Raw genomic sequence first — 25,897 nt, 5'->3', positions numbered from 1 at the left:
TGATTACTGATGGGTTTATCTAGAAGTTGTTTGACTTGTAATTTTTTTTTGCAGTTTTATTTTTATCCGGAAGGGCACTAAACAATTTTATATTTTGATAAGTATAATGGTGTTGTTATGTACCCAATTATCAATTTCATATTTAAACATAGCTATTTGCATACTTATCAATCTCCCATTCTAAAGTTGTGACTTTCCATTGCATATCGGATGTTTATTTAGATATCAACAGAACAACATCCATTATCTTGTTTCAAGTAATTGTCATTATCAGAAATAATTAAATATTCATATCAATAGACTTCATTAATTGACGAGTAACTTTCCATGAGCTTTTATTTGTTTAGACCCATACTTATTCCTAATCAATATTAAATACATATGATATATAATAAGACATTTCACCATTTTTCTTCAGTGTATTCCAGACTTTTGTAAAGATTGTATTTATACGCCGTGTTAGAACACTAAGGGCTTATTATAATAATTGTCCAACAGATTGTAAAAAAGTGAATAAATAAATATTAAAACTTCTTAAGGCTTTTCCTATCGGGACCTTAACAGTGTTGACAAGCACTAGTTTTACATTTAGGGATTTCTAAGTTTCCACGTGATCTTGATCGGTTACTTATTTTTGTAGAAATTCTTAAATTGAAATGGTCTCTACGAACAGTTTTTGAAAAATTTGTTTAAGCTAAGAACCTTAAAAGAGTTAAACAGCTGCGTTGTTGGAAATATCGATGGTTTTCTTAAGATAACTTTCAAAATTAATCTCTGAACCTTTTCTACAGGCGAAAGGTTAGTTATGAAAGTCCCTCCCCAACCGATTATACCATATTGTAATATGGATTGGGCAAGAGAAAAATATATTATTTTAATCATACTGGATGATAGGATGGTTCTTAATTTAATGGAAATGTATGTTATAGTAATTTTGATTTGCTCGCTCCATTTTAATTGTCTGTCAACTATAACACCCAGATACTTAATGCTATTTTTGCCCGTTATGGGTGATCATTTCACATGGTTACATTTTTTTTTCACAAGAGGGGATTTTAATTGTAACATTATTTTCGACGTTTTTTTCTTTCGATAAGAATGGGATAAAATATGTTTTCTCAGTATTTAGTTACAGGCAATTTTGGTCAAACCATAATTTGAGAATGTTTTTGGAATTTGCTATCCTCGTTGTTTCCTCCCATGTTTTTCCTTTTGTTATCAGTACAGATATATGATATCTCCAACTATTGGGAGTGTGAACATATTATTTACATAGATAGTAAAAAGGATTCGACCGATGACAGTTCCTTGCGGTATGCCAAAAGATGCGGTTTCGTCTTCGCTTAAGGTATTATTTATTTTGACATTTTGGAGTCTCTCTTTTTAATAACTTTGGTCTTCTTTTTTGGAGCAAGTCATGATTATTTTACTGTTTGATGCTTTTTTGATCCCATTTATACCAATTCCTAGGTTAGGTGCTTTGATTATTTTAGTATTAGGTAATGTTCTTTATGTCCTCAGATGTGTCTTTGCCTTCCGCAGAACGCATACCTAACGGCATATTTGGGTTCTTCGGTTTGTACTGTTCGTTCTTTTAGTACCATTGTGTACGATTTTGTTCATTATTTTCTTTGAGTTTGGTGATAAGTTTTTTTGAAGATCAATTATTTATTCCTGGAAATTGTTTCTCTCTTTTTTCCAGGTTTATGGTTAAATTGAAGTTATTAGTTATATTTTCAATTAACTTTAGCACGTCCATAATGTGTTAAACTTAAGCAGCCATACACAAAATGCACAACACTCCGGGTCAAACTATGTGACAAAACTGAATGTCAATTATTTATAAACCTAAGAACCTATTTATTTGTTTCATAGAATTTCAATCAATGTCTTGTACTTCCAGGTATCATATCAGCGCAGAACTATCTGATACTTGTCACAGAATCAATTGGCAGGGAAAGCTATCCTATCCAAATATCTTGTGTCTCAAATTGAATGGCCAATGTTTGAGACGCCGACTTTAAACCACTTATAGTGATATGAGTTATATAGGTCGACTGTTTATATCAATTTATATTTCCATTTTCCAGAAGAAATTTGAGTGCAACCGAAACCGGTCAACCTATATGACTCAATAACTCAATAAAGTGGTTTAAAACAAAGTTAATTTATTTCTCTATATTATACGTAAAGTAATCATACAAGCAAGTATTTGTAATTGTATTAACCAGTGCTATTATGTGGAGTGTAACGAAATACTGTGAATTGAAAATGATATGTTTTTGAACAACTCACTAAGAGAATCTCTGCTGATTTTCAAAATCTTCAACAACTGTCTACATAAGGATTATTTTTTTTTATTTTTTTTTATATTAACTCCACACAGGAGGCCCTGAAGAAAATAATTTCCCTCAGGGCCTATGTCATCTTTGGGGATGCTGTGTGGAGGGTCTTTTTGTGGAGAGGAAGGAGTGAACATGGGTCTTGAAGAGTCCCATGTTGTGGAGGGAGGAAAGACATAGGCCGGCAGTTCGTTCCACAGCCGAGCTGTTGCACTTAAGAACGAATCGTAGAAGCGACCCGTTCTCATGTGATAAATGTCAACCGTGTACAAATGTTGGGCGCGCGTTTGGCGTGTATCCCGACTACGCACCGGTGCCGAAGGGATCAATGACGCTAGTTCCTCAGATTTTCCCTAATTGGTTAGCCTTTTCGGTGGCGGTGTTTACTAGTGAGCCGCCAGGTCTGGTAAGGCTAAGGACTCACGGAGCGATTTTTACCCGCGCCCGCCGCGGTTGCGGGCCCGCAGCCTCTGTAGAATGCAGATATGTATGTAAAAAATTAAAGCACATTTCACGACGCGTTTTACGCCCGCGGCGTGTGCGATTGTTTGCGGGGCCCGCTGCACCCGCGGTCATCTTGTACCGGCGGCGCGGCCGCGGTCCCGCGGCCGCGGCGGGTTGCCCCCGCGCGCTCTGCGATCGGTTGGCGGGCGAGTTAGTGGAACTCAGTCTTGCAACCGCCCGTCTTTCGATAATCAACCGCCAAGATTGCGGGCGATAACCGCGACCGCGGCGGCTGCGTCACCGCAAAAAAGAGCGGTCTCGTGAGTTTTGAAAATAAAACTCCATTCCGCCACCGCAGCGGACGCGGGTAAAAATCGCTCCGTGAGTCCTTAGCCTAAGAGGTGGCAAACTGGGTTTGCAAAAATTCCGACCTATTGAGCCCGCAAGCGACCAGAATTCTCTGCTGCCATGCGGGCAGGCAGCCAGTTTTTTTGCTGATCTGCAGTTCGTGTTCGAATTTTGACCTATTAATGATTCTCTTGCATTCCTTTGCTGATTTGTTGTATGCTGATCTGCTTTCGAGCGTTAGAGATGTGTTGTAGGCTCGGTAAGCCGCGTTTTTTCGTCGAACTGCTTCGGAGCATTGTCGACTGAACCACGGCTTTGAGCCCACACCAGTTTCTTTAGTAGTTGATTGTATGAAGCCATCCATCGCCGATTTGATGACTTCACCAATCTCCTGGGCACATCTTGAAGGGTTGACAGGTGCTCAGTGCCAAGTCCAGTGAGAGAGAAATTCGGTCTTACATACGCATGCTTCTCAGGTGCCTACAGATGTGGTGATGGTGGTGGCGTTAAGTTTTTAGTTTTTTTTTTCTATTTTAATGTGCATATTAAATGCTTTACCCATGAGATATTTATCTTGTTCCAGGAAGAACTACAGGTGCCTTCAAATGAGCGAAACCTTCGAAATGATAGAAATGCCAGAGATGGCACCTGACAGCATGCCAGAATGCTGTGAACTTGTGGACGTTCCTGACGATTGTGGCCTAGAGGAATGCTCCGAATGCTGGCCGAATTCTAGCTCGGAATACGAAGAACGCAGGCCTGCGGCCCTTCTAAATCGGAATAATCCAAACGACGTGGAGGCGGGGTTGCAAAAGCTTGATGAAGACTCCACGTGTTATATTTTTTGGGTGGCTATTGCCTTTATATCATTTTTCCTTGTATCTATTGTATCGCATTTTTACTTATTTTACAATAACTAGAAATTAAATAATTGAAGAACAGTGCCTGGTGCTGTTTTCTCATATAATTCTACTGTTTTATTCAGAGATTGATGAAAATTTGCACACTTGTATCTATATCCAATATAAACGTTAAGTAATATCGCTATTCCGGCCATAGACTATTTCTCTATTCTAAAAACTAAGTACCAACTCCAATGGTCCTCTGAAAGGAAAACATCCTCTCTGGTAAAAGGTCAACAGTAGGTACCTACTCATTAATTCAACGCTCTATTCCTTTTAGTAACCCGAATGCGACTGGGTCACACTTGTTGTCTTGGTCATCTTGCCTGGTTCCACATAGTCAGTTCGCTGCAATGTGATTGTGGGTTAGAGGATACTCTGGACCATCAATGACCAGTTTCCAAACTTTATGCATGTATTGGTAAAACTCGATATTGAATTCCCTACCAGTATACCCTGCCTTCTTAGTCTCAACACTCCTGAAATTCACCATTTGTTGGTAACATTTATTTACTTAACATTTGACCATTAATTTTTCTTTCATTTTCACTTGTATGCATTTGTTTTTGCAATCCTATTTTGTTCAGTTGTTCAGGTTCCTATTTTAAGGAACCTTATACCATATGATTTTGTGATCAAACTCTGAGTGTATATGAACACTATTCTATAATCACCTGTATATTTTTCTATACTCATTTGTTTATCTACTCTACTTCATAATTCTGTTATTTTTTTAAATGCTACTAATTTTGAAAAATCTGCTTACTATTTTTTATAATTTTGTTATTACCAGCTCTGTACTGTTTGTCATTAGTTATGTTTATTTATATACACCCATTTGCTGCATTTGTTATAAGTTTGAAGCCTGTGACAGACCACGCGTGATTCTTGGATTGGCCTGTTTCAGCATATCGCTCGCCATACATACCCATTGGTCATGGCGAGCAATATGCTGAAATAGGCTAAGCCATGATGCGTATAGCATTATCTGTTCTGCTATGTTATGTTTGTATTAGTTTTATTTATGCTACGTTATGTAATGTTTATTTTGTGTAATCATCTGTATATTTATATACACTCATTTGTTTTTAAGTTTGTCTATTTCATATTTTGTAAAAGTTAATATTGTATGGCCAAGATCACCCTTAACGGGGGAAAGCCAAAATAAATAATAATAAAAGACATGAATCCCTGGCTCCTCACATATTCAATATGTTCCTAACCCAAACTAAACCAAAAATTTGAATTGGGTGTTCAAAAGATTTGTAAACTGGTTTATGGTAAAAGAAAGAACTGATATTAGAAATATTCTAAACATCTAATGCATTTTACAAACCATACTGCACACAAATTCTAACAATATTACAAAATTTTACAATTAATTATAATACCAAATACTCATTTCATATTTTTATACATAATTTTTCAACACATATAGTACTACACTTATTTTCTATTTTTATATTACTCATTTTTTTACTACTATTTTTCTTATTATTTTTATTTTACTATTTTTTACTAAACATTTGGTTTATATATAAATTGTTAATTACCAGCCTCAGAACAGAATTTGTCTAGTGAGGAGGGTAATGAAAAAAAATACAGTGTGTGGCAAGCCTACGCACGACGGAAGTGAAACTTTTATTATTCTTCTCTCTCTCTTTTCATTTCATTCTCTCTTTTTTTCTGTCTATTGACATATTTATAAGTAGCATATGATAAAAAAATAATTAAAAGTTATAAAAATATGGGATTCGAACCCGGGTCCTGCATAACGAGTGTCGAACGCTCTGCCTCTAGACCGCGAGGAGAGATATTTCGCGCGACCCGGCGTTATCGGCCTTGATAATGATTCAAAATAAAAATAATTAATCAAAATACCGAGCGACTCTACCGGCTCGATTTGTAAGCTATATTTCGACCAAAATATCATATAGGTACCGTAAAGTAAATTAAATTTAAATTAACAAATTTATCTAATTTTTTACTACATTATTACAAATCGTTGATAAAAAAAATTAAAAGTTATAAAAATATGGGATTCGAACCCGGGTCCTGCATAACGAGTGTCTAACGCTCTGCCTCTAGACCGCGGTTATTACGTATTCGACCAAAATATCATATAGTCAAAATATCTAAAAGTCGCAGCACGAGAGCATTTTATCACTTTAAAAAAAATTATTATTATTATAAAAATCACAAAAAGAAAAAAAAATAAGTTAAAACGGGGATCGAACCTCGGTTCTTCACGACGACAATCGGGCGCTCTGCCTCTAGACCGCGAAGCTGAGTTTGGAGAATGACCTAAAGTAGGTATATAATATTGGCTAGGCTCCTATAGCGAAATGATCACGGTTTTTCATGACGGTCATGAGTTGGTTTTACTCCGGTCCTCGAAATTTCATAACGCGCGTAAAGAAGTTTCACTTCAAAAAAACATCTGTACAGAATCAACCTTAAATAAACGCCCGGGTTGCCGGCACTGAAACTGAATAACAAAAAAAACAAATTTAAAGATGTACACGTCCTATTATTTGCTGATGACCTAAAATATATATTTTGGGATTTAATTACTAACATCCTTTTGAGGAGCCTGTCATCCTTGTTTTGTTTTTACATAGGATATATTTAAGTTTTGACCTTTGAGCTTTAGCTTTGAGCTTTGAACTTTTATTGTTGAGCTTGTTTGTGCGTTTTAGCATTCAGTGTAAAGCTTTTACATACATATAGTCCCCGGCGTTGCCCAGGTTTTACGCAGAGTTTTCGAAATCAGATGTAATAATCAGACAGTAATTTTCCTCTAATATTGAACGTCCATTTTTCACAATTTCATTGAGCAGTATCAACAATCAACATTCCCCTTTAAGTGGTGAGAAAAGGAGATGGGGTGGTTTTTAGAAGTCTCATGTAGACCGTGACTATATCCTGTTGGTTTGAAGGTCAAGTGCGCAAAATTTCATCAACCTGGGAATAAAACTGTAGATTTGTATTTAAATCAAATCTTTATATAATTGAAGATATGCACAATGTTTTGTATGCGTTCAGAGAAGAAATTGTAACTAAGTGGAAACATATTAAAAGTTGAATGTTTTGAGATTAATTAGATTATGTTGTCGCGAAACTGCGATTTCACTCTGTTAGTTGTTATTGATGTTGCTGGAATAAGACCTAAACAACACACACGAAGGACCAGTCCCAGAACTATGTACATTGGGACAATTTAATCAAATAGAAAACGTTGTGTCTCACTTACCATCATGGTTACAGATATAACTAAACAGTTTTAGAAAGAAAATGTACTTTCAAAGGCTACTTTGTAGAGTCAATTTGTTCACTCCTCGGAACAGCCCATATGGTCTCATAGAAATCGTTGTGTCTCACTTACCATTATGGTTACAGATATAACTAAACAGTGTTAGAAAGAAAATGTACTTTCAAAGGCTAATTTGTAGAGTCGATTTGTTCACTCCTCGGAACAGCCCATATGGTCTCATAGAAATCGTTGTGTCTCACCTACCATTATGGTTACAGATATAACTAAACAGTGTTAGAAAGAAAATGTACTTTCAAAGTCTAATTTTTAGAGTCAATTTGTTCACTCCTCGGAACAGCCCATATGGTCTCATAGAAATCGTTGTGTCTCACTTACCATTATGGTTACAGATATAACTAAACAGTGTTAGAAAGAAAATGTACTTTCAAAGGCTAATTTGTAGAGTCGATTTGTTCACTCCTCGGAACAGCCCATATGGTCTCATAGAAATCGTTGTGTCTCACCTACCATTATGGTTACAGATATAACTAAACAGTGTTAGAAAGAAAATGTACTTTCAAAGTCTAATTTTTAGAGTCAATTTGTTCACTCCTCGGAACAGCCCATATGGTCTCATAGAAATCGTTGTGTCTCACTTACCATTATGGTTACAGATATAACTAAACAGTGTTAGAAAGAAAATGTACTTTCAAAGGCTAATTTGTAGAGTCGATTTGTTCACTCCTCGGAACAGCCCATATGGTCTCATAGAAATCGTTGTGTCTCACCTACCATTATGGTTACAGATATAACTAAACAGTGTTAGAAAGAAAATGTACTTTCAAAGTCTAATTTTTAGAGTCAATTTGTTCACTCCTCGGAACAGCCCATATGGTCTCATAGAAATCGTTGTGTCTCACTTACCATTATGGTTACAGATATAACTAAACAGTGTTAGAAAGAAAATGTACTTTCAAAGGCTAATTTGTAGAGTCAATTTGTTCACTCCTCGGAACAGCCCATATGGTCTCATAGAAATCGTTGTGTCTCACTTACCATTATGGTTACAGATATAACTAAACAGTGTTAGAAAGAAAATGTACTTTCAAAGGCTAATTTTTAGAGTCAATTTGTTCACTCCTCGGAACAGCCCATATGGTCTCATAGAAATCGTTGTGTCTCACTTACCATTATGGTTACAGATATAACTAAACAGTGTTAGAAAGAAAATGTACTTTCAAAGTCTAATTTTTAGAGTCAATTTGTTCACTCCTCGGAACAGCCCATATGGTCTCATAGAAATCGTTGTGTCTCACTTACCATTATGGTTACAGATATAACTAAACAGTGTTAGAAAGAAAATGTACTTTCAAAGGCTAATTTTTAGAGTCAATTTGTTCACTCCTCGGAACAGCCCATATGGTCTCATAGAAATCGTTGTGTCTCACCTACCATTATGGTTACAGATATAACTAAACAGTGTTAGAAAGAAAATGTACTTTCAAAGGCTAATTTGTAGAGTCAATTTGTTCACTCCTCGGAACAGCCCATATGGTCTCATAGAAATCGTTGTGTCTCACTTACCATTATGGTTACAGATATAACTAAACAGTGTTAGAAAGAAAATGTACTTTCAAAGGCTAATTTGTAGAGTCAATTTGTTCACTCCTCGGAACAGCCCATATGGTCTCATAGAAATCGTTGTGTCTCACTTACCATTATGGTTACAGATATAACTAAACAGTGTTAGAAAGAAAATGTACTTTCAAAGGCTAATTTGTAGAGTCAATTTGTTCACTCCTCGGAACAGCCCATATGGTCTCATAGAAATCGTTGTGTCTCACTTACCATTATGGTTACAGATATAACTAAACAGTGTTAGAAAGAAAATGTACTTTCAAAGGCTAATTTGTAGAGTCAATTTGTTCACTCCTCGGAACAGCCCATATGGTCTCATAGAAATCGTTGTGTCTCACTTACCATTATGGTTACAAATTTAACTAAACCTCAGAATAATTAAAAAGGAAACACGCATATGAAACCAAAGACTTAAACTGCAATTTGAAAAAAATTTATGAAACTCTGTGAATTTTTTATTGTTTATTTTTATATGAAGCGATAAAAAAATGATTTAACAGTAATGTTTACATTAAATTTGTTTAATAAAATTATCTATTTTTTTCTTTATCAGTCATTTTAGTTCAGTATTTAGACGAGAGCCATTTTTAATACATTTTATGTTTGATTTCAATACTTTATTATTTAATAAAAAATTTAATTTAAAATTTGAAGGTGTATTTTACCACCTTTCTTAAACAGTTTTTAGTATTCGGATACGTTCAGAAATATCCCATTTATTTGGATTTTAAATTATTCGACTTTCTGACAGCGTCCATAAGAAATGTACAAAAATCAAGCGTGGACTAAGAATTCCTGCTCTATGGTTGGCGGGAGCGTAACGAAGCTAAAAAGTGAATATCACCCTAGCTGTCTTTATTATCTACTTGTTTCTTCTTGGGAATAATTATTAATAAGTAGTTATTGTTTAAATATTGTTACAATATACTGTCAAATTACCCATCTGGTAACTCTTGTGTTTGTTTATTTTTTTGGAATAACTTTATTGAGTAAAAACCTCAAATTGTAATATTTAATTATTGAAGACAATATTATCGATTTCTAAACGAAAATCTGAAACAGAAAAATCATAATACATAAAGATAGTTGCCAATAAAAATGTGCGGTGAAAAAATGAAGACAATGTTGGAAGTTCTTATTCGAAGCATGATACAGTTAAATGAGACCGAAGGGGATAGGGTCCCATTAGCTCAGTGGTAGAGCGGTGCCCCGGCAAGACAAGGGTCCTGGGTTCGTGTCCTAGATGTGACCGTATCCTTTTCTGATTTTTCTGTTTCTTATGTTTGTGATTACTCTATGTTTGCTTCACTCAAATGAAAATTGTTAACCTCGATACAGGCTTAGTCCTAATGAGGTTTATTTTTATGAGAGAAAACGTGATTTATGTATGGCGAGATGCAATAAATAATAAATAAAAATATGGCGTAGCCAGAAAAATGACAAACTACTAACGGAACAGACAGATTAGGCAATAATTGGTTACTTCTTGTGGATCTCCACATTTATAAATAGGTGAAAATGGGTTATTTGTAAAATTGAAATTATAAGAAATATTCACCCAGTTAAGCAATATAATAGTTATTAGAAAACGTAAATAATGGGTTTTATGAAATTAAGATTCAAGGATTTTAGAATATGTATGAAATAACGTAAAACGTAATGTTATTGAATCCGGGAGATTAATATTAATTATGTAAATTTGTATTCTTCTTCTTCTGTTTAATAAATAAAAACACATTTGAATGATTCCCGTGCTATTTATTGTATATTTATAATAAGAATAAAATACATTTTATGTAATATTAAAAAGTGGAATAACCTAATGAGGAAAACCTCAAAAAATAAAATACATTTTAAGTAATATTTATAAAGTGGAAAAACCTAACGAGGAAAAGCTCAACGAATAAAAGACATTTTATGTAATATTTACACAGTGGAATAACCTAATGAGTAAAACCTCTATAAGGAATTTAATTACCCCCAAAGAATTAGAAGTAATTTGTGAATGCTTATTAGGCATATATTGTTCTACATGTAAGTAGTTATAATATAATAATGTCGATAATACAGCAACAAAAAATTATGTATTTTGCCCGATAGGTTCTTAGAAAAGTTGCCAAATTCCGCTTATGCGTATTTCCTAACCTTCAAATTTAACTTTATTTGAGAAAAAAATTATCTTTAATGTATCTTTTATCTTTCCCCGGCATAAATAGTTGTTTCTTGTAGTAATTAAGTTAAAACCAAGTTATTTTACACTACAAAATAGTAAATTCTCAATTGAATGATACTAATTTAAGTTCTTCTCTAACAAACCACAAGCTACTACGATCTTCCAGTGTGTGTATTATTGTAAATGTTGTTCTTGTCTTCAGAAACAATGGTAGCTGATTATCGCCGAGTGAGGATTGCCCTTCGAACTTCATTGAGAGAAGAATCTTTATGAAGATGTCAATTAAGAGATGCGTCTAACCCAGTGCTTCCCACGGTGGAACGTACGCCCCACCGGTGGGGCATAGCGCCTCAGTGGTGGGGCACCAAGCTTCAGAGATGAGACTCGTAGGCATTCCACATAAAAGGGGAATGCTCATCGGTCATACAAAAAATGCCTGAGATTTACAAAATCGAAATGTATGCCAAATTGTGCTTAAAATAGAATGAAACCCGTTACGATTTCAATAATTATCTAAAAACACAGAAACTGTGCAGGATGTAGCAATATTGTACCAATACAACATCTACAATATACTGCTTACTTGTTTTGTACATAATGTATAAGTATAATGAAGAAATCTATAATTGGTTTCCCAGTTAAGTAAATTGCACATGTATAAACCAACCAAGTTACTGTTTATTTTCCTAAAATAAAATAAATAATTACAATAAGAACATGATACATGATTTTTCCTAAGCATGAGTGCGAATTTGTAACATAAAGCTGGATATCCGTGAACATGAATGATCACAGTAAGAACACGATAATGGATTTTGCTTAGTATGAGTGCGAATGTGTCTTCTAACTAAGAAAATGAGAATGGTTTATCCTAAATATGAGTGATAATGTGTTTGGTTAAATTTGACTATCATAAACATGAATCATTACAGTAAAAATGGTTTTTCTTTAGTATAAGTGCTATTGTGTCTCATTAAACGTGACTTCTGTGAATATGAATTATCGCAGTAAGAACATGAAAATGGTTTATTCTTAGTGAGAATGCGTGAGTCATTAAATGTGTCTTTTGTGAACATGATTATGGTTTTTCTCCAGTATGAGTATGAATTTTTGCCATTAAGCTTGACTTCTGCGAATATGGAAAGTTACAGAAAGAACACGAGTAAAGAGACGGTTTTTCCTTAATATAAGTGTGAGTGTGTCTTATTATGTTTGACCATGAATAATCGCAGTAAGAAAATAAGAACAAATTTTCCTTAGAATGAGTGAAAACGTGTTGCAATATCTGTGAAAATTAATAACGACAGTATGAAAATGAGAATAGTTTATCCTTAGTCCTCGTATGAGTGAACACGTATGCCATTTAATTTGGCTTGCGTGAACATGAATAATTACAGTGATAACATGAGAACGGTTTTTGCTCAGTGTGAGTGCGAATGTGACATTAAGGCTTAAAGAATAAACTTACACTAAGGGGGTACTTCACTATCTCTGATTATGTTCTGACTAAGCACTAATCAGCGGATTAGTCATTTTTTCGTTTTCACTATATCTGAATAACGCTAACGCTCGGGTTAAAGTTCGATTTGACTAATCAGTGCTCGAACCTCACGTTAGGCGCTATTCCTCGAATCAAAGATGGCGTCAAAACATTCCGAGTTTGAACGCGGAGAAGTGAGTCGAATTTTGTTGAATGAATTTGAATGCTTGTATGATCCATCCTGAATTATTTGATTGTGTTCAAAATAAGAAACAATGTATTAATTCGACACGAATCTATCTAAAATGACCTGATAATCAACATAACATAACCAAAAAAATGCACACTTTGCGGTGTGCGGACTGTGACGCATGACAGCCGTGGCAGTAGATGGAGTAACTGCAAACATTTTGCGATGTTGCCAGACTATTTCGAGTGTTATCTATCCGGAAGCTCGGAAACAATGGTGAAACGGTCGCCGTTGAATAACGAAGTTATTCTGATCTTTAAAGCCAGCCAACGGATAGCTAGTCAGATATTTAGCCCGACATAGTGAAATACCCCCTAAGGATTTTAACACAAAATATGCTAATATTACTTTGCATGCCAGAAAATTTAATTAATTTAATTGCGGGCAACCCGGGCGTTTATTATAATAACATGATCAATATTACAAACATGAAAACAACCCGCCTCACTAGAAGATTTCTGTTCTGAGGCGGGTACATATATTTGCTTGCACATACACATACATTTATACAAATATATATATATGCTCCATGTATATATTGATATATATATATATATAAATATATCAATATATACATGGATATTCCATATATAGTTACATAAAAACAGGAATTCCGTACGAACTTTAAATTTACAAAATGGTAGCGTCTAAATCTCATAACAATAACATATCAAAAAATAGTTTAAACAAAAGTATTAGGTATTGATAAACTAGGCATGCGTAAAACATAAGCAGTTTTAATAAGAAAGAGTAAATCCCTATAAATGTAAATAACACATGTATGTAAATAAGGAATGAGAATTAGACTAAGAAGGGATTGCTAGAAACTTGCTGATGCATGCCCTTTTATTGTATAGTAACCATGTGTTGAAATGTTTAAGTAAACTGTTTAGGTGTTTATAAGTGTTGCAGTGAGTGGTTTCTTTTAGGAAGGTGTTGAAGATGTAAGGTGCTAGGAAGGATTCGTGTTTTTTGGAAAGGTTGAATTAATTTTTGGCACTAGAAGTTGATTCTGTGATTTTGCCCTTGTGTTATGTGGGTGAATTACGTGGCATGGTGAGGATTTTATGCAGTTTATTTGATTTTTTTATTTATTTTTTCATGTGACACCTCACAAGAGCGTCCCTGCCTGTGCAGTGTACAGACAGGGGAACTATGTCACCACCCGGTTGGGCGGCGTTGTGAGGCGGAATAAGGTAGGGGCTGTAGGAAGGGATTTGTTAATGCGGGCCTTGAAGAGGCTCGGATTATAGGAGGGAGGAAAAACAGATGCCGGTAGCTCGTTCCACATACGAGCCGACTTACACAAAAACTAGTCGTAAAAACGGCAAGTTCTCATGAAGCCAACGTCAACCGTCAACGGGTGTTCAGCTCGTGTCCGTCAAGTTTCGCGCACGTGCACCGGTGCATCAGGAATCAATGCTGCTAGCTCATTGGAGCAGACTCCATTGAAATACCTGTAGAACAGACACAGCATGTCTACATTGCGTCTATGTATTAGAGAAGGCAATCGGTCTGTTAACAACGGATTGTCAATCAGACGGATCGCTCTCCTTTGCACAGATTCATGCAGGTTTATTAAGTATTTTGGGGCACCAGCCCAAAGGTGGCTCCCAAATTCAATAGTTGGGCGGACTTGAGACTTGTACAGGGTCAGCAGCTGGTTTGAATGATCTTTTTAATTAATAGTTTCCTAATATCTAGTATATTATTTGTAATTAGGAGATTTTCCGTTGGATGCATATATGGTTTTTTGAACATAATCCTAATTAATATTTTATGAGTTGTGTTGAGGGGCTTAAAAAACTTGTCAGCTGCTCCCCCCCAGGCTGATAAACCGTACGTTAAAAGGCGTTGTGATATAGCGCAAAGTAAACATTTTTTAATTGTTTTTGTGACATGATGTTTCTTGTCGTTTTAAAAATAAATGATAGTTTGCGGATTTTCTTAATGAGGGAGTTAATGTGAAGTTCCCAGTTTAATTTATGGTCCACTGTTAAGCCTAGATATTTGATGTTGTCAGTATGTTCTATTTTTTTGCAGAGGTGGTATGAGGATTTTGAGGGAGTATATGTTAATAATAATTACCCTCTCCCTTAACTTATTTGGTGGAATGTGGTTTTAGCGCCATAAGCGATTTACGCATTAAAAAACTAAATCGATTGGATATAACTAATAGAGGGGACCTAAGACTGAAATTAACTGGACATAAAATTTATTTGTAGCAAGCGTAACTAAATTTAAATTCAGTTATAATAGGTTTTATTTAATTTCATTAGGGGTTTATGTGTTTTCATAATAGTTTAATAATAGTCATGTTATTAGAAAGTTTAATGGCAGAGTATGTAAAATTCCCAGGGAAAAGAAGGAACGGAATGAAATTCAACAAGGGTACATGTGGTAAAAAATATATTTTTATATAATGCAAATACAAATTAGCTGACATATAAAACTGTGTGGTTGGTAGGTAAATTTCATGCATGTTTTGATTAAAGATATGTTTGATTAAAGTAGTACATACTGTAATAGTAGGTTGTTAATAAATAAAAATATATTTTTGTTTTAAGAGAGTGGGCATTTCCACTCCGGCCATACATAATGACACCAATATTAAATGCAGTTCCAGTTTGGCAAGAATCCATATTCACAAATAAGCATTGAAAGGTCGCAACTGCACCGAGCTTTGCTTTGGTCTTCTGAAGGCAAGATGGCGCTGTCTCTTCAAACATCGACTTCTTCGCTTTACGCCCCAGATGGTCGGTGTGCTGTTATGCATAATATTGCCCTCGTTGCAAGATTGCCAGAAGCAGAGAACTTGCGTGCAGTAGAAGACTATTTGAGAGAAATTGCCGGAGGACTCCACGCAGATCATTCCAAGGCCCGCAACTGCATTGAGCGTTGCTTTGGTCTTCTGAAGGCAAGATGGCGCTGTCTCTTCAAACATCGACTTCTTCACTTTACGCCCCAGATGGTCGGTGTGCTGTTATGCATAATATTGCCCTCGTTGCAAGATTGCCAGAAGCAGAGAACTTGCGTGCAGTAGAAGACTATTTGAGAGAAATTGCCGGAGGACTCCACGCAGATCATTCCAAGGCCCGCAACTGCATTGAGCGTTGCTTTGGTCTTCTGAAGGCAAGATGGCGCTGTCTCTTCAAACATCGACTTCTTCACTTTACGCCCCAGATGGTCGGTGTGCTGTTATGCATAATATTGCCCTCGTTGCAAGATTGCCAGAAGCAGAGAACTTGCGTGCAGTAGAAGACTATTTGAGAGAAATTGCCGGAGGACTCCACGCAGATCATTCCAAGGCCCGCAACTGCATTGAGCGTTGCTTTGGTCTTCTGAAGGCAAGATGGCGCTGTCTCTTCAAACATCGACTTCTTCACTTTACGCCCCAGATGGTCGGTGTGCTGTTATGCATAATATTGCCCTCGTTGCAAGATTGCCAGAAGCAGAGAACTTGCGTGCAGTAGAAGACTATTTGAGAGAAATTGCCGGAGGACTCCACGCAGATCATTCCAAGGCCCGCAACTGCATTGAGCGTTGCTTTGGTCTTCTGAAGGCAAGATGGCGCTGTCTCTTCAAACATCGACTTCTTCACTTTACGCCCCAGATGGTCGGTGTGCTGTTATGCATAATATTGCCCTCGTTGCAAGATTGCCAGAAGCAGAGAACTTGCGTGCAGTAGAAGACTATTTGAGAGAAATTGCCGGAGGACTCCACGCAGATCATTCCAAGGCCCGCAACTGCATTGAGCGTTGCTTTGGTCTTCTGAAGGCAAGATGGCGCTGTCTCTTCAAACATCGACTTCTTCACTTTACGCCCCAGATGGTCGGTGTGCTGTTATGCATAATATTGCCCTCGTTGCAAGATTGCCAGAAGCAGAGAACTTGCGTGCAGTAGAAGACTATTTGAGAGAAATTGCCGGAGGACTCCACGCAGATCATTCCAAGGCCCGCAACTGCATTGAGCGTTGCTTTGGTCTTCTGAAGGCAAGATGGCGCTGTCTCTTCAAACATCGACTTCTTCACTTTACGCCCCAGATGGTCGGTGTGCTGTTATGCATAATATTGCCCTCGTTGCAAGATTGCCAGAAGCAGAGAACTTGCGTGCAGTAGAAGACTATTTGAGAGAAATTGCCGGAGGACTCCACGCAGATCATTCCAAGGCCCGCAACTGCATTGAGCGTTGCTTTGGTCTTCTGAAGGCAAGATGGCGCTGTCTCTTCAAACATCGACTTCTTCACTTTACGCCCCAGATGGTCGGTGTGCTGTTATGCATAATATTGCCCTCGTTGCAAGATTGCCAGAAGCAGAGAACTTGCGTGCAGTAGAAGACTATTTGAGAGAAATTGCCGGAGGACTCCACGCAGATCATTCCAAGGCCCGCAACTGCATTGAGCGTTGCTTTGGTCTTCTGAAGGCAAGATGGCGCTGTCTCTTCAAACATCGACTTCTTCGCTTTACGCCCCAGATGGTCGGTGTGCTGTTATGCATAATATTGCCCTCGTTGCAAGATTGCCAGAAGCAGAGAACTTGCGTGCAGTAGAAGACTATTTGAGAGAAATTGCCGGAGGACTCCACGCAGATCATTCCAAGGCCCGCAACTGCATTGAGCGTTGCTTTGGTCTTCTGAAGGCAAGATGGCGCTGTCTCTTCAAACATCGACTTCTTCACTTTACGCCCCAGATGGTCGGTGTGCTGTTATGCATAATATTGCCCTCGTTGCAAGATTGCCAGAAGCAGAGAACTTGCGTGCAGTAGAAGACTATTTGAGAGAAATTGCCGGAGGACTCCACGCAGATCATTCCAAGGCCCGCAACTGCATTGAGCGTTGCTTTGGTCTTCTGAAGGCAAGATGGCGCTGTCTCTTCAAACATCGACTTCTTCACTTTACGCCCCAGATGGTCGGTGTGCTGTTATGCATAATATTGCCCTCGTTGCAAGATTGCCAGAAGCAGAGAACTTGCGTGCAGTAGAAGACTATTTGAGAGAAATTGCCGGAGGACTCCACGCAGATCATTCCAAGGCCCGCAACTGCATTGAGCGTTGCTTTGGTCTTCTGAAGGCAAGATGGCGCTGTCTCTTCAAACATCGACTTCTTCACTTTACGCCCCAGATGGTCGGTGTGCTGTTATGCATAATATTGCCCTCGTTGCAAGATTGCCAGAAGCAGAGAACTTGCGTGCAGTAGAAGACTATTTGAGAGAAATTGCCGGAGGACTCCACGCAGATCATTCCAAGGCCCGCAACTGCATTGAGCGTTGCTTTGGTCTTCTGAAGGCAAGATGGCGCTGTCTCTTCAAACATCGACTTCTTCGCTTTACGCCCCAGATGGTCGGTGTGCTGTTATGCATAATATTGCCCTCGTTGCAAGATTGCCAGAAGCAGAGAACTTGCGTGCAGTAGAAGACTATTTGAGAGAAATTGCCGGAGGACTCCACGCAGATCATTCCAAGGCCCGCAACTGCATTGAGCGTTGCTTTGGTCTTCTGAAGGCAAGATGGCGCTGTCTCTTCAAACATCGACTTCTTCACTTTACGCCCCAGATGGTCGGTGTGCTGTTATGCATAATATTGCCCTCGTTGCAAGATTGCCAGAAGCAGAGAACTTGCGTGCAGTAGAAGACTATTTGAGAGAAATTGCCGGAGGACTCCACGCAGATCATTCCAAGGCCCGCAACTGCATTGAGCGTTGCTTTGGTCTTCTGAAGGCAAGATGGCGCTGTCTCTTCAAACATCGACTTCTTCACTTTACGCCCCAGATGGTCGGTGTGCTGTTATGCATAATATTGCCCTCGTTGCAAGATTGCCAGAAGCAGAGAACTTGCGTGCAGTAGAAGACTATTTGAGAGAAATTGCCGGAGGACTCCACGCAGATCATTCCAAGGCCCGCAACTGCATTGAGCGTTGCTTTGGTCTTCTGAAGGCAAGATGGCGCTGTCTCTTCAAACATCGACTTCTTCACTTTACGCCCCAGATGGTCGGTGTGCTGTTATTTTTTTTATTTTTTTTTTTTTTTATTATTCAGTAAATTTTATGTATTACAATTTTTGTATACTTAATAACTCCCACACTAGGCTTATGCCCGTGTTGTGGTAGTCATAGGTAATTCTATAAATTCAAAATATATGTTTTTTATAAATATATATATACATATATATATACATATATATACACATACATACACATATATACACATATACATATATATATATACATACATACAATCTATGTATATATATGCATACATGCATATACACAGACATGCACACATATACATACATACACAGACACACATAAATGCATATATAAATACATACACAGACATACATAAATGCATATATAAATACATTCATATACATCTATATATGAACACACACAAACGTAATGTGTATTCACATATATACATACATATATAGATACATGGTTAATTTTATTATAATGGTTTAAAAGTTAGGAACTCATGTATTCTTTAAAAAAGGCTCGTCCCCTTTCAAATATCCAGTTTTGGACACGTATAATAAAAAGGGATATAGTATTAGTTGATTTTATGTCCCTGTCCAACGCGTTGTATATTTTAGGGGCGATGTACCAGAATTGTCGTTGAGCGAATGTGGTTCTAGTTTTTGGGACCACGCATCCCAGATTTGATGAAAAGCGGGTGTTTACTTGGTGTTGAGGAGCCACTAGCAAGTCATTTTTTCGTATGTAGCATAAGCTTGTCTTAATGAATAGCTGGCGAATGTCTAAGACCCTAATTTTGGTAAATAGTATTTTGGAGGGATAGGTAGGATGACATTTAAATATAATTCTGAGAACTAGTTTTTGTACTGTAATTATTGGATTAATGACGGATTCTGCACAGCCACCCCATCCCAGAATACCATATGCTGCTATCGATTGAAAAAGGGCAAAATATACGCTTTTTAGAGTCGTTAGGTCTAAGATGGATCTAAGACAGCAGAATATGTGGGAGAGTTTACGAAGTCTTTTTGTTGTTTCTTTTATATGGGTTTCCCAGCGTAGTTGGTCATCGATTATTATTCCCAAGTATTTAACTTCCTTTGAAGATTTAAGAGTTGAGCACGTGCATTGAATATTAGGTGAGGTTTCAGGAGTCTGTATGTTGAGTGAGCACGAGTGGATGGTAGGTTTGGGGCAGTTATTGGGAAAGCTATGTTTGGGTATGGAAAACGTCATGTATTGTGTTTTGTCGATATTAAGTGTAAGGAGGTTTGTGTCTAGCCAATGCTTAACTTTTGTTAGGCCAATATTAGTTTTTTTTGTAACTGATTGCCATGTTTCATCTTCAAATATTAAGACTGTATCATCGGCAAATGAAATTATCTTGCCTCCAATATTCATAGTGCATAGTGTGTTGATATATATGAGAAATAGAATTGGCCCTAGTACACTACCTTGAGGGACCCCATAGGACATGGATAATTTTTTGCTCATATATATTTTGTCCGAGTGGATAAGGGTTTGTTGTGTACGATTTGTTAAGTAGTTTTTAAACCATGTGAAGGCTATCCCTGTAATGCCGATCTGTTGAAGTTTTTTAAGTAGTAAAGGATGGGAAACCGTATCAAATGCTTTTGCGAGGTCAAGGAAAACAGCAAGTGGTTTGCGACCTTTGTCAAGATTTTGAGAAACAATTTTTGTGAGAGCAGCTATTGCATCAGAGGTATTCCTCCCTTTGCGGAAGCCATATTGGTTATCCGATAATATTTTATTATTTTCAAGGAACTTACAGAGTCTATTTTTCACCGCCTTTTCTATAATTTTAGAAATTGTGCTGAGTAATGATATCGGTCGATAATTATTAACAGATAATTTATCACCTGTTTTGAAGATAGGGATTATTGTGGCCTGTTTTAAAGAGTTAGGGAATATTCCGGTTTTAAAGCTTAAGTTGATAATGTGTTTAAGAGGTGGGGCTATAAATTTTTGAATGTGTTTGATAATTTTTGTTGAAATTTGATCTTTCCCGGCAGAGTTACTGTTTTTAAGAGATGAGATAAGTTCTATTATTTCTAGTTCAGTGGTGGGAGTGAAGTGAAAAGGGTTATAGCTGAGATTATTGACATGTATATTTTTTGCAAGATCTTTCTCCGAGACGTTATTTTGGTCTAGAATATTTTTTGCTAATTTATGTCCGATATTGGAGAAAAATTGATTGAAATGGTCGGATATTTTTTCAGGTTCGGAATTGACATGAGTTGTTTGGTCTTCTATGTTAATTTTAACAATGGGTGAGTCGATTTTATGAATATTGGCTATATCTTTTATGATATTCCAAATTTTTTTTTTGTCATCAGTAGCTTCACTGATTTGTTTTTTGTAGTAATCTCTTTTAACACTGTTAATAATTTTTTTGCAGTTGTTTCTATAATGTTTATAAAATATGAGTGAATCATAATCATTGGGATTTTTTCTACAGAAGTTATGAATCTTGTCACGCTTTCTGATACAGTGAAGAATACCTGCAGTGATCCATGGTTTGAGTTTTGTGTCGGATTGTTTTTTTTTACTTTTTGTGTATGATGTTGCATCGGCCAAGTGGTTTTGTAAAGTATTTGTAAATATTTCGCATGCAGAAGTGGTATCGGTACAAGAATAGACAAGTTCCCAGTTTTCTTTAGAGACAGTATTTAGGAGAATGTCATAGGAAATTTTTTTTTGAGGGAGAGTATTTTGAGGTAGTTTGTGAATATTTTGGTTGATGGAAGTGATGGTTGAATAGTGATCTGTGACAGTTGATTGATATACAATGGATTTGCTGCCTAGTTTACTCTTAACAAAGACGTGATCTATACAACTACTAATGTTTGAATCTGATTCTCTGGTTGGGGCTGTGACGGCTGGCAAATATCCTAATAAAGTTAGTGTATTTAGGTATTCATTCGCTTGAGGATGCATTCTGTTGATTATGTTAATGTTGAGATCACCAATAAGATAGATGTTTTGGCTGTGTTCTATATTTGTTAAAATTTCATGCAGAGATTGTATGAATGGGGTTATATTATGTGTGCTTGGGGATCTGTATACAGTAATGATTGTTATATGATTATCAAGTTGAATTTTAAGACAGTTTGCGTTCTTAATTGTGACCTCTTTGACTGAATGTATGATGTGGTTTTTAATGTAAACAATAACGCCATCATTTTGAGTTTGGTTTTGGAGTGTATTATAGTGATTGTAGTTTTTTATCGTTTTTGGGACGAAATTTTCTTTAATCCAGCATTCGCTCAAAACAATTACATCGAAATCTGAGGCAAGGTGAGTGAGAAGAATTAAGAGTTCATCAAAATTATGGTTTATACTTCTTATATTCATAGAGAATATCGTAAGGGTAGAGTTCACTAGTAATAATTGACGTACTACTTCAGTGTCATTAGTAGTTGTACATGGAATCGGTGTTATGTTGTCTAGTAAGTCTGTTATGTCTTCCATTATTTGTTTTTTTGTTTTGCATTAAATTTAACGTTCTTGATTTTGACAGTAGCTAAACATGTGTGATAATTCAAGGCATAAGCGATAGTATAATTATAGAACATAGTAAGAGATTTATAGTTGGTTTTGTTACGACAGTAAAGGTTGTTTAGCAAAGCAATAAATATAATACAAAATACAAGGTAATTGATTTTGACATCAGTAAAATATTTGTTATGCTTGAGTGCAAAAGGAATAATAAAATAGTACAATACAATAATTGATTTAAAGTTGGACATGTTAAAACTGTAATTATTGTTTAGAAAGGCAATAAAAAGAATGAAAACTTTTGAGTTATTTAAGTTAAAACCAGTAGAGCGTTTCAGAGATTTTAGGGATAAAGTAATAATACAAGAGCTGCAGTTGTGTATGTAAAAATTGAATGTACTCTTTGAGCAATAGTTATTATAAGATGAGCTTAAGGTTTTATATAATGTAAGATAAGAAGAAAAAATTCCGAGTAATGTGGGGAAAAAACAATGTTTCCATAAGTTTGTGATTTTAGTAGAACTAGGAAAAAATAAATTAAGAAAAATTAAAATAATTGGTAAATCTAAATAGTTATAATAGTTACTAAAGTAAATTCTAAGCATGTTGATTTTAAATGTTTTTGGTTTCTGAGAGTAGTGCCAGTTTTTCCGCATTAGAAACAAGAATGGCAGCTGTTCCGATGTCTCGACGTACATATATCTGCCCCCCTTTGATCCAAGCATATTTACATTTTTTCTCTTTTGTCGCCTGGCGGGCCAGATACCATAAGTGGTTTCCACGAAATGTCAGATGCTCTGCTATGTACACTGGTGAGCTCGGTCCGGCGATCCCCATGTTTAATGTGTTAAGTTTCTCTTCAGGACAGGATGCTTGTTTGTGAAAAGCCTTAAGGTCCGATAATAGTTGGTCTCGGTAGTAGTTAGAGGTGAATTTGAATATTATCGGTCCATTTTTATTTTTTTGCGTGGTCCTGTAGGCCGCTTCAATGTTTGAAGTATCCACTTTTGAATTGATAGTTTTACATATGTTGTGAAATATGTTTTTCAAGCTTTCTCCATTAGTTTCTGAGATACCCCGCACCTCCACATTTTTCGCTCTTGCTGTTCTTTCAATATTTTCGAGTTGGCCTTCTAGAATTTCAACTCGGGATTCTAGAGAGGAATTATGTTTCATGAGTATTAAGTTTTTGTCTTCAAGATCCCGAACGCGACAGAGAATGTCTTCATATTGTTTACTCATGTAGGTTATTGATTCCAGGATTTTATTATTTTGCGCAATGATCGCGTTTTGACTCTTGATAAAGTCGTTGTTTTCAGTTCCTGTAGGTATGTCGCCACTGGAGGCGTCGCAAATCGGTGACTTTGTGGTGGTAATACACTTCTTGCATTTAAGCTGGTTCCGACGTTCTTGTGTGAGGCGCCGATATGCAGTTTCGGTTACACCACCGCAGAGGAGATGGTATGCCTCTTTACACACTAGGCACACAAACGTCGTTCCTTCTGATTCTAAACATATTGAGCAGTTAGGCATGGTTAAATAGCTTTCTAGCAGCCCGGTTTATTATTTTAAAATAAAATTAATATAAGATTTAAAAAAAGGTTTTTTTTTTTTCTCGCCGGTGTGAGGATCGAACCGTGGTCTACTTAACAAGGCGCTACCGGCGCGTTAATCCACAGAGCTACGGCCCTCTTGCGTATACCTGTGAAATTACGCTTTTATATACTTGTGAAAGGTGTGGAAGGTTTGTGTAGGTCGGTAGATTATAATACTGTTTAGTGGTTTTGATTATTTTTAATATTTTTAACTTTAAACTTTTTTGTTTTAATATTGTTCACTTTTGATCATTTCAAATTCACTTTCACGAGCAACACTTCAGTTCTACGCAGTTCACGTCAGTAAACTTTAACACGTTTGACATTTGACGAATGCAACTCTTCAGTTAACGAATATTTCAACTTTAAGGCAATTCACACAACGTTTGATTTACAATGCCAAAGGGCAATGCTGTTCAATCACCATATATCTTAGTTTTCTGTTATTAAAAGGGTTATATTAGGAGAAGTTTATTTTTTTTTTTTGACGGAGCAAAACAATAGTGCAATTGATGTGTTAGCGAAGACACGAACGTACTCTCTCGTGATTGCATAATATGCATAATATTGCCCTCGTTGCAAGATTGCCAGAAGCAGAGAACTTGCGTGCAGTAGAAGACTATTTGAGAGAAATTGCCGGAGGACTCCACGCAGATCATTCCAAGGCCCGCAACTGCATTGAGCGTTGCTTTGGTCTTCTGAAGGCAAGATGGCGCTGTCTCTTCAAACATCGACTTCTTCACTTTACGCCCCAGATGGTCGGTGTGCTGTTATGCATAATATTGCCCTCGTTGCAAGATTGCCAGAAGCAGAGAACTTGCGTGCAGTAGAAGACTATTTGAGAGAAATTGCCGGAGGACTCCACGCAGATCATTCCAAGGCCCGCAACTGCATTGAGCGTTGCTTTGGTCTTCTGAAGGCAAGATGGCACTGTCTCCTCAAACATCGGCTTCTTTACCAACAGGAAACGCTCTTGCTTTTCTCTTCAGTACTTTACAATAACCTAAAACAAAATAATTCATTAATATTTTTTATTAAAATGTTAATGCGAAGCAGCGGGATGGTCCAACTATCCCACGGCAAAAGGTCTGAGGCGGGGACTTCTGGAGCGGAGACTGCGTACTTAGCAATAGCCCTGGAAGTGGACGGCTATCGAGGAATGCTTCGTCTTCATCTGCTTCTACGAAGAACACCTCCTTGAGCACCTCTTCTGCAATGACATTCGAATTATCTGGAAGTGAAAGAGAGAATACTGCGCTGAACTGAAAAGTATTACATTTAATAATTTACTATAAACGCTCCCGAAAGAATTCAATTAATTCTATGAAACACCATTTAGCGTTTGAAAAATATTTGTCAAGATTTGCAAATTTTTATACTAAATGAAAAACGTTAAGGGACAATAACTTTTATAATACCTATGTCTAATTAAATACAATTTTTTGTTTCATGTAAAGTAGTAATTACAGTTTGCACGATAAAAAAAACCATTTGTAAGCGACTTTAAAAACATTATCACGCTAATTTTTAATGTATTTCAAAATAAAATACTGCTCTTGAAATCAGATTAAAGACTCTTTCAGTGTTTTGTAGTACAAATCGACTTATGACTTACTTAATCACTTAGAAATATAAAAATTTTGAACTCAAACATGAATTTATATGGAATCTGAATTCTGACAGTCCACTTGTAGTACAAAAAACAGAATGAGTCTTTAATATGCTTTCAGTATTTTATTTTGAAATACATTAAAAAATAACTACTTTATATAGAATCTGAATTCTGACAGTTCGAGATGCACGTTACAAGACTTTAGGGATTAACAGAAAGAACAATAATTCACAAGCATCAGTGCGAAAACATTGTGTGACCTTGAACATTCTCATTTGTAATATTATAATATCTGATGCTGAAGAATTAACGTTATCTCTATAATTAGGACAACATCGCGTCGCTTTTATATTTTCCAGCGTTTGTTTACACTGTC

The sequence above is a fragment of the Hesperophylax consimilis genome, chromosome 2 (genome assembly GCF_061612785.1).
Source record: "Hesperophylax consimilis isolate HC1 chromosome 2, BYU_Hcon_1.0, whole genome shotgun sequence".
Taxonomy (NCBI): Eukaryota; Metazoa; Arthropoda; class Insecta; order Trichoptera; family Limnephilidae; genus Hesperophylax; species Hesperophylax consimilis.
Note: the sequence above shows the minus strand (reverse complement) of the source record.